The sequence below is a fragment of the Corylus avellana genome, chromosome ca4 (assembly GCF_901000735.1).
Source record: "Corylus avellana chromosome ca4, CavTom2PMs-1.0".
In the NCBI taxonomy this organism is placed as follows: domain Eukaryota; kingdom Viridiplantae; phylum Streptophyta; class Magnoliopsida; order Fagales; family Betulaceae; genus Corylus; species Corylus avellana.
Genome location: NC_081544.1, coordinates 1,939,174 through 1,946,960, shown reverse-complemented (window position 1 = coordinate 1,946,960; position 7,787 = coordinate 1,939,174).

Genomic DNA, 7,787 nt, shown 5'->3' with positions numbered 1-7,787 from the left:
TAGGGCCCCCAATTTAATAAGGCCCCAAAATTTTTTCTTTGAGTTAAAAAAAATTTATTTTGGACCAAAAAAAAAAATTGAAGACCCAAATTTTTTTTAATAGGGCCTAAAATTTTTTTTTATCAAAATTTAAGGCCTCAATTTAATATGACCCCAATTAATAAGCCAACTATAAATTTTAAAAATAATTCAAAAAATAAATTAAAAAAGGACAAAGCATGAAAGCCTTATACATCATTACGCCAATTCCCTAGAGCTCCTGACGCTACAGTACACGCCTATGTCATTCACTCATTCTCTTAGCCTCTTTCTAGAAATTTTTTGTTTTTGATGAGAAAATATAAACGTTAGAAATAAAATATTACCATTTATTTTCTATTTATTATTTAGCCATCTAGGGAAAGCCAAGAGCCAAAAATATAAACTGCTGTCAACCATGGGCATTTTAAATATCAGTCTCTATATTTGCCACTTTACCTCTCCTCTTTGCTTGCTCTTTTTTGAGTTTTTCTTGTCTGCCTATCCCATCATTTTCTCTTCCTCTTCGACTTCGAGTGACTAAGTCTCTTGCCCTATCTCCAAGAATTGCTTCATAATTCCTTTGCCAAATCAGGTTTTATTGTTCTATTTTTGTCATTTATTTTATTATAGTCATAATTTTTTTTTTATAAATCGTGTTTGTTTAATTTGTTAGTATTTTTAATTAAACATGTCTACTAGAAAATATGCATCTGCATCTGGATATGAAAAACTTAAAAAAAAAAAAAAAAAAAAAAGTAGACAAATTGATTGAATCTCAAAGAGGAGCTCTAAATAAATTTGTTATTAGCAATAAACAAAATATTGAGGATAGTTTAGGTGAAAAACTCAAAAATGAACAAGAAACTCATAAAAAAGAATTAGAAGATGATGAAAATGTTATTGATGTATCTAAATCTATTGCTATATATATATATTACTTTAAAAAAAAATTGTTACTTAAAAAAAAAAAAAAAAAAATAGGCTCAATTTCAAAGTTTTGCCTAAGGCCCCAAAATATGTTGAGCCGGCCCTGCGGACCACCCCCTTGGCCATGGAGGTGGTTCGACCACCCCTAGATTGGCCAGGGGGTGGCTCCCCCCTTGGCCAAAAATGGGGTGGTCCGGCCACCCCATTTTGGCCAAGGGGTGGCTCCAGCCACCCCGATTTCCCTTTTTTTTTTTTTTCTAATATTTTGCTTTTCATTTTTTTTTAAAAAAAAATTAATGCCTAAAATGACGTCGTTTTGGGCTGGGTAGGTGTTGTAGTTTTAGGACACAAAACGATGTAGTTTTGGAGGAGGGTAAAATGGGTATAAAAAGTCAAATTGTTTGACTTTAACGGTAAAAGGGTCTAAAGTGAGAGCAAACCAAAGTTCAGGGGGCCTAAGTGAGAGTTTTAAAAATTCAGGGAGTGCTTGTCAAAACGGCTGGAAGTTCAAGGAGACTTTCTGAAGTTTCCCCTCTTTTTTTTTTTTTTAAAGGATTTATTTGATAGTTTATAATAAATTTTATAATAGTTAACAGTATACATTATGTCACGTCGTTTAAATTTTTAAATAATATAGTACCATGTATACAATTAGATGATATAAAATTTTAAATGAACTATAAAATTGTTCCTTTTTATTTCACTTAATATAGAGAGAAAATCATATTATATTTAAATCATGTATTGTCGATGAAACTATAATAAATATTTATAATTATAATATCATTTAGACCTTTTTTTTCTTTTCTCTTTTTTTTTTTTTGAGAGAAATTATTTAGACCTTTTTAAAAAGGCATTTGGATCCTTCCCAGTCCAAATGGACAGGAAGGGAGCTAGTTCTTGTTAAAGCAAAGGTAAAATTGTCCAATTTTTTTTTTTTAACAATTCTACTCCTATGCTAAGAGAGCCGATCCCCCTCAGTTCATTTGGACCGGAGAAAATCCCAGTCCTTTAAAGAGTCAATCAAATTACAAAAGTAGAATAGATGTGCATATAAAAAACTTGATTAACAATGCTACTTTCGTTTATAATTATTTAATAATGATACGTTTTTTTCTTTTTCTCCTTATTTGTTAGGATTTTGTGTAAACAACGATGTTTCATGTACTAATCAAAATTTAATTACTTTTAGCACAACCAATTCTATGAAATCTATATTTTAGAAAGCTACGATGGATGCCAAACAGAGGATTTGTTTGTTGATGAACCTCTCTGTTTGCCGTAGAATTAGAATAATGTTATACATACTCTCACACATTTTTATTAATAGCCCTTTGCCTAGTAAATATGAGAGGATTATTATGAGACTCACTTGTTTGAACCGGAGGTGAGCTGCTCAAGACCTGGTCAAACAAGTGAGCCCATTTGAGTTATCTTATATTTATTGTCTGAATTGTTAATAATCCGAACAACAAAATTTCTAAAGATTTCTATCTATCTCGTGTTATTGAAAATAGAAAGTCAAAATAAAACTCACTCTTTGTAGCGCAAACTCACTTAATGATTGAAATTGTCCTTTTTCTGAGACAACATATATCACCGCCTTTTTTGACAATCCACTCTCTTGGTTTTCATACCAAAAAATTATAGGCCCGCGTCATTTATTTGATGCATTGCCTTTTAATTTCTGTTTGCCTCTTCTATTATGGTGGTTTATATGGTCTTTTTGTTTAGGCTGCCTAGCCCTTTCATGTTTCTAATTTATTGTTCATTTTCCGAATGAGAAGTCTGAAATGTTAGGCCGTTTCAAATTGAAGATCTAGTTTTCCCTGTAAAATCCATTGAAAGATCCCTCTTTCAGATTCTGCAGATAAGAAAGAAAATATGCAAAAAAATTATGAATTGTCCAGAAGATGAGTTCTTATTTCTTCAGCAACAAATCTAACAATATATGAAGTCGGAGATGACTACCAGCCCAGAAAGGTGGCATCCCACTTAAACAACATGTATAGTACAACTCTTGCACTCCATGCATCTTCTTCGTGTCCATGCCACTTGCGCAACACCTCTGACATAATATTCTCTGATATCAAAGAATATTTGACTTGAAAGAAAATTATACAAAACCAATTATTCAGAAGCAGATTAATTACAACTAAACTAGGGGTGAAATTTGTGTCGGGTTTGAATCATGTCGAGGTATAAGAATAAGATTTCATACATCAATCATAAACCAACTCCTTTAATTAAACCGGTCAAACCCGCCATCAATCTTAACATGTTAATTTCGTGTTGAATTTGTAATGGTTCGCCAATCATATAAAAAATTATCAGTTATTTTGTCGCATGTCGAAGTCATGAGTATAAGACTATATAGATCAACATAAATCCAATCAATCTAATTAAATGGATAAAACCCTTCAATTCTAAATCAGCTAATTTTCTGTTGTAAGATTCGTATCAAATTCACATGTAAAAGAAATTGTTAGTCGCAAAAGAAACATTCAGCGTTCTGGGAGTTGCCATGACATATGCACTCCATGTCCATTATGAGACATGAGCAGTGTTCCTACTATGTAAACAACTATTGTCTAAACAAGTTTGTGCCCCATGACCACCTTAGCCACCTGGCCGCTCGCTTCCTCCACTGTGGCATCAAATCATAAATAATGAAATTATGAATGGGAGAAACCCAAAATATATATAACTATTTTTCTGGATTCCAAAATTCTGACTTAGACATGAAAATTATTATTGTTGGCACGTTTTAGCAAATTCTTGTTTCTAGTTGTTCTTTGTCTTACAGGTTGAAGCTCTCCCCTGCTTGGGGCTGCTTTAGTGTCGTACCTGCATGAAATTGTTCCAACAACTTAAGCTAAAGTCTAACTGTACATTTAATTTTTGGTAGTCTTTTGATTAAGAACTACTTCTTGACCATTACATTTAAGTTTAAAAGAAATAGTATACATCACTCTCTCATTTCTTATGGTCTATATAATATGGCCACCCAACTAAAAAATTAATATTTAGGATTAAGTACTTTTTTAGTATCTCAGTTTACATTTTTTTATTTTTTATTTTCCCTAGATTTTCAAAACAGTTAAAAATGGTACCTGACCTATAGAAAAAGACAAAATCGATACCTCATTAAGTTTCCATTAGAGAAAATTCACAATTTATCACGTGTCACTCCCAAAATATGCCACGTGTCCTAACAATTTTAAAAATAAAAATAAAAAATCTAAATCTTAAAAATAATTAAAAATTAAAAATTCTATGGGGTGGTTCGGCCACCCCTAAGGGGCCTTGGGGGTTGTTCGGCCACCCCCAAAGGCCAAAAAGGGGGTGGCCGAAACCACCCAAGACCCTTGGAGTTGGTTCAGTCACCCCCAAACCGGCCTTACCACCCCAAATGGCCAAAGTGGGGGTGGCCTTGGCCGAGCCACCCTCAGAGGCCATGGGGTGGCTTCGGCCACCCCATGCGGTCGGCAGGGGGAGACCAAAGCCACCCCATGGCCAAAATAGGGGTGGCTGGCCACCCTCAGAAGGGTCGTATGGGGTGGCTTCGGCCACCTCCATGGCCTCTGGGGGTGGTTGAGCCATCCCCAAGCATTGGCAGAGCCAAACAATTTATATTGTAAGGGCCGTTGAACTAAAGATATGATAAACATAATTTTAAATAAAAAATTAAGTAATTCACACAATATATGCATCACAAAAAAGATATCTATAAAAGTTCATAAATATGTACTCAAATTGATATATTAGAAATATAACATGTCGACACTATATCAAAAAGACATAAAAAAAAAAAAAAAGTCTAGAATTGTACTTTACAGTCTCTTAGAAGTACAAAATTATCAAGTATCAAATCTAAATCGAAACTATCAGAATTTTCCTTTCAATATAGAGAACTAAACTATTTACAAGAAAATTATCCTCTATTTTGCTACGATGTCGTGTTTTAACAATTTTCATTGTTGAAAATGCTCTTTTGGTAGTTACTGTAGACACTGAAATAGTCAAAACAAGACGAATTATTCTATCAATAAAATAGTATGTCTTTGATTTTTCTGTCTTTGCCAATCCTTGGCATAATTTTGCAATGGAAGACAAATTTTGTAATGTCGGATCAGTGAGCACATCAAATTCAAAATACCCAAATTGATATCTCAAATTAATTTTCTCCTGCTCAGAAAAATCAAGAAGATAATACTTCTCCGCAATGATACATATATCGTCAATTTTAAAAGATTTATAAGCATCTTTTGGATCCAAAGCTGAGTTAAGTTTCAAAAGTTCCATCGCCTTTTCACCAAACATACTGTCAAGCTCTTGCAATTGAAAATCGATAGTATTATTGAATATGTCAAAATGATAATGATGCTCCACTGTAATGTGATTTTTTTGATTACGACCTTGACCTTCAATATAACGAATACTCAAATCCGAAATGTCAATTTCAGATTTTTTGGAGAAAGAGACTATTCTTAAGCAAATTATCTCAACCATCATCTCTCAACTTTTGGACAAGTTTTTATTGCAATAGAAACTGAATGAATAGCATTCAAAAAGATTTTTTTATTTTTTTATTTTTTATTTTTGAGGGTGTTGTGGGTAGGAAAAAAGTTTTTTTTTTTTTTTTTAAAAAAAATCTTTGGGGGTGCCGTGCGTGACTCCGCCACTGTCCCCAAGGGCTTTGAGGGTGGTTTTGGCCACCCCATAGAATTTCCAATTTTTAATTTTTATTTTTTTTAGGTTTAGTTTTTTTTTAAAAAAATTATTATTTATTGTTATTTATTATTTTTAATTTTTTGTGACACGTGGCATATTTTGGGAGTGACACGTGGCATATCATTAATTTTTTCTAACGGAAACTTAACGATGTATCGATTTTGTCTTTTTTTATAGGTCAAATACCATTTTTTACTGTTTTAAAACTTATGGAAAATAAAAAATAAAAAAAGTGCAAACCAAAATACTAAAAAAGTACTTAACATAAGAGCATTCCCAATGAAATAGCTAAATGATACGTTTATCTAAAATGACTCTTCAAATGTATAAAAAACCCACTACATTGGATTAGCCAAAAGAAAATGTAAAATAGATATTTGATTGGAAGAACTAAAAAGAAAGCCAAAATGTAGCAGCACTTTTCAAGAGAACTATTTTATTTTTCATTGTTTCTCTCACATATTTTCTCTTTTTCCCAAATATTTTCTTACTTTTTCTCTGCATGTTTTTTTTTTTCCAAAACTTTTCCCATTTTTCCTCTCACATGTTCTCTTTTTCCCAAAACTTTTAATAATATTTTAATAGAATAGATATAAATATAGTTAGGGTGCGTTTTTTAAAAAATAATCTGCGATTTTAAACCAAATCGCAACTTTAGGGTGTTTGAGATTGTGATTTTAAAAACGCAAATTTTAAAATCGCAAAAAAATCTGCTATTTCCATAAGCTGATTAGAGAGTGCTTATTTGAAAAAAGTACGAATTTAAAACAAAATCACGATTTCTATTAAAAAGATATTTGGCGCAATAGTTACATTTTTTAGAACGGGAATGAAAAAAATACCAAGAATACCCACCTAAAATATATTAAAACCCTTCTTTTCTCTTTTTTTTCTTCTTCATCTTCTCTGTCTTGCTCATCCTTATTGGTAATTTGGCCATGAAACCGCAATTATATGCTAATGTTATCCAAACACTCAATTGATAAAAAAAAGTACTTTTTAGTATGTTTTACCAAACGCTTGTGTGATTTTAAAAAGTAGCAATTTTAAAAACACAATTTTTAAAAACGCAATTTTTAAAATCACACTTATTGAAATCGTACTCCCAAACGGGCCCTTAATTGGATGTAGAGACATTAAAAAATGACTTGGCTAAACTAGATAAAAATGAATTTTGAAAAACCATTTTACATAAAAATATGACTCTTCCATTAAGAGCATTCCCAATGGAAGAGCCAAATGTTACTTTTATCTAAAATAGCTCTTCAAATGTTTAAAAAAAACCCTACATTGGATCAGCAAAAAAAAATGTAAAATAAATATTTGATTGAAAGAGTTAAAAAAAAAAGCTAAATGTAGCAACACTTTTCAAGAGAGCTATTTTATTTTTCATTGTTTCTCTCACTTGTTTTCTCTTTTTCTCAAATATTTTCCTACTTTTTCTATGCATATTCTCTTTTTCCTAATTTTTTTTTTCATTTTTCCTCTCACATGTTCTCTTTTTCCCAAAACTTTTCTCACTTTTAATAATATTTTAATAGAATAGATAGAAATATAGCTAATCGAATGCAGAGACATTTAAAAATGGCTTACCTAAACTAAATAAAAGTGAGTTATGAAGAGTCATTTTACATAAAGATATGATTCCTCTATTGGGAATGCTATAAGAATGCTCTAATGCACCAACAACTACGAGGGACCACGACACATTGACTTTGAAAAATGCAGGAATAATGATGGGTGATGTATAGCCTTCCTTAAGATTAAAGTATGGGTTAAATACTCCATACCCCCCTGGGGTTTCCTAACTTTATTTTTTTTTTCCCTGGGGTTTCATTTTTATCACAGGAGGTCCCTGTGGTTTTGATAATAGACCAAGATAGTCCTCCGTCAGTTGACCGTTAATTGACTTAACAGAAAGCCACGTGGACCAATCACATGTTGACATGCGGCACCTACTTATTATTATTTTTTTAATTAAAAAAAAGTATTTTCTGAAAAACAAAAAAAAAAAAAAAACAAAAAACAAAAAAAATACCCCCTTGGCCATTTGGGGGTGGCCTGGCCACCACCATCTGGTCGGATGGGGGTGGCCGAGCCACCCC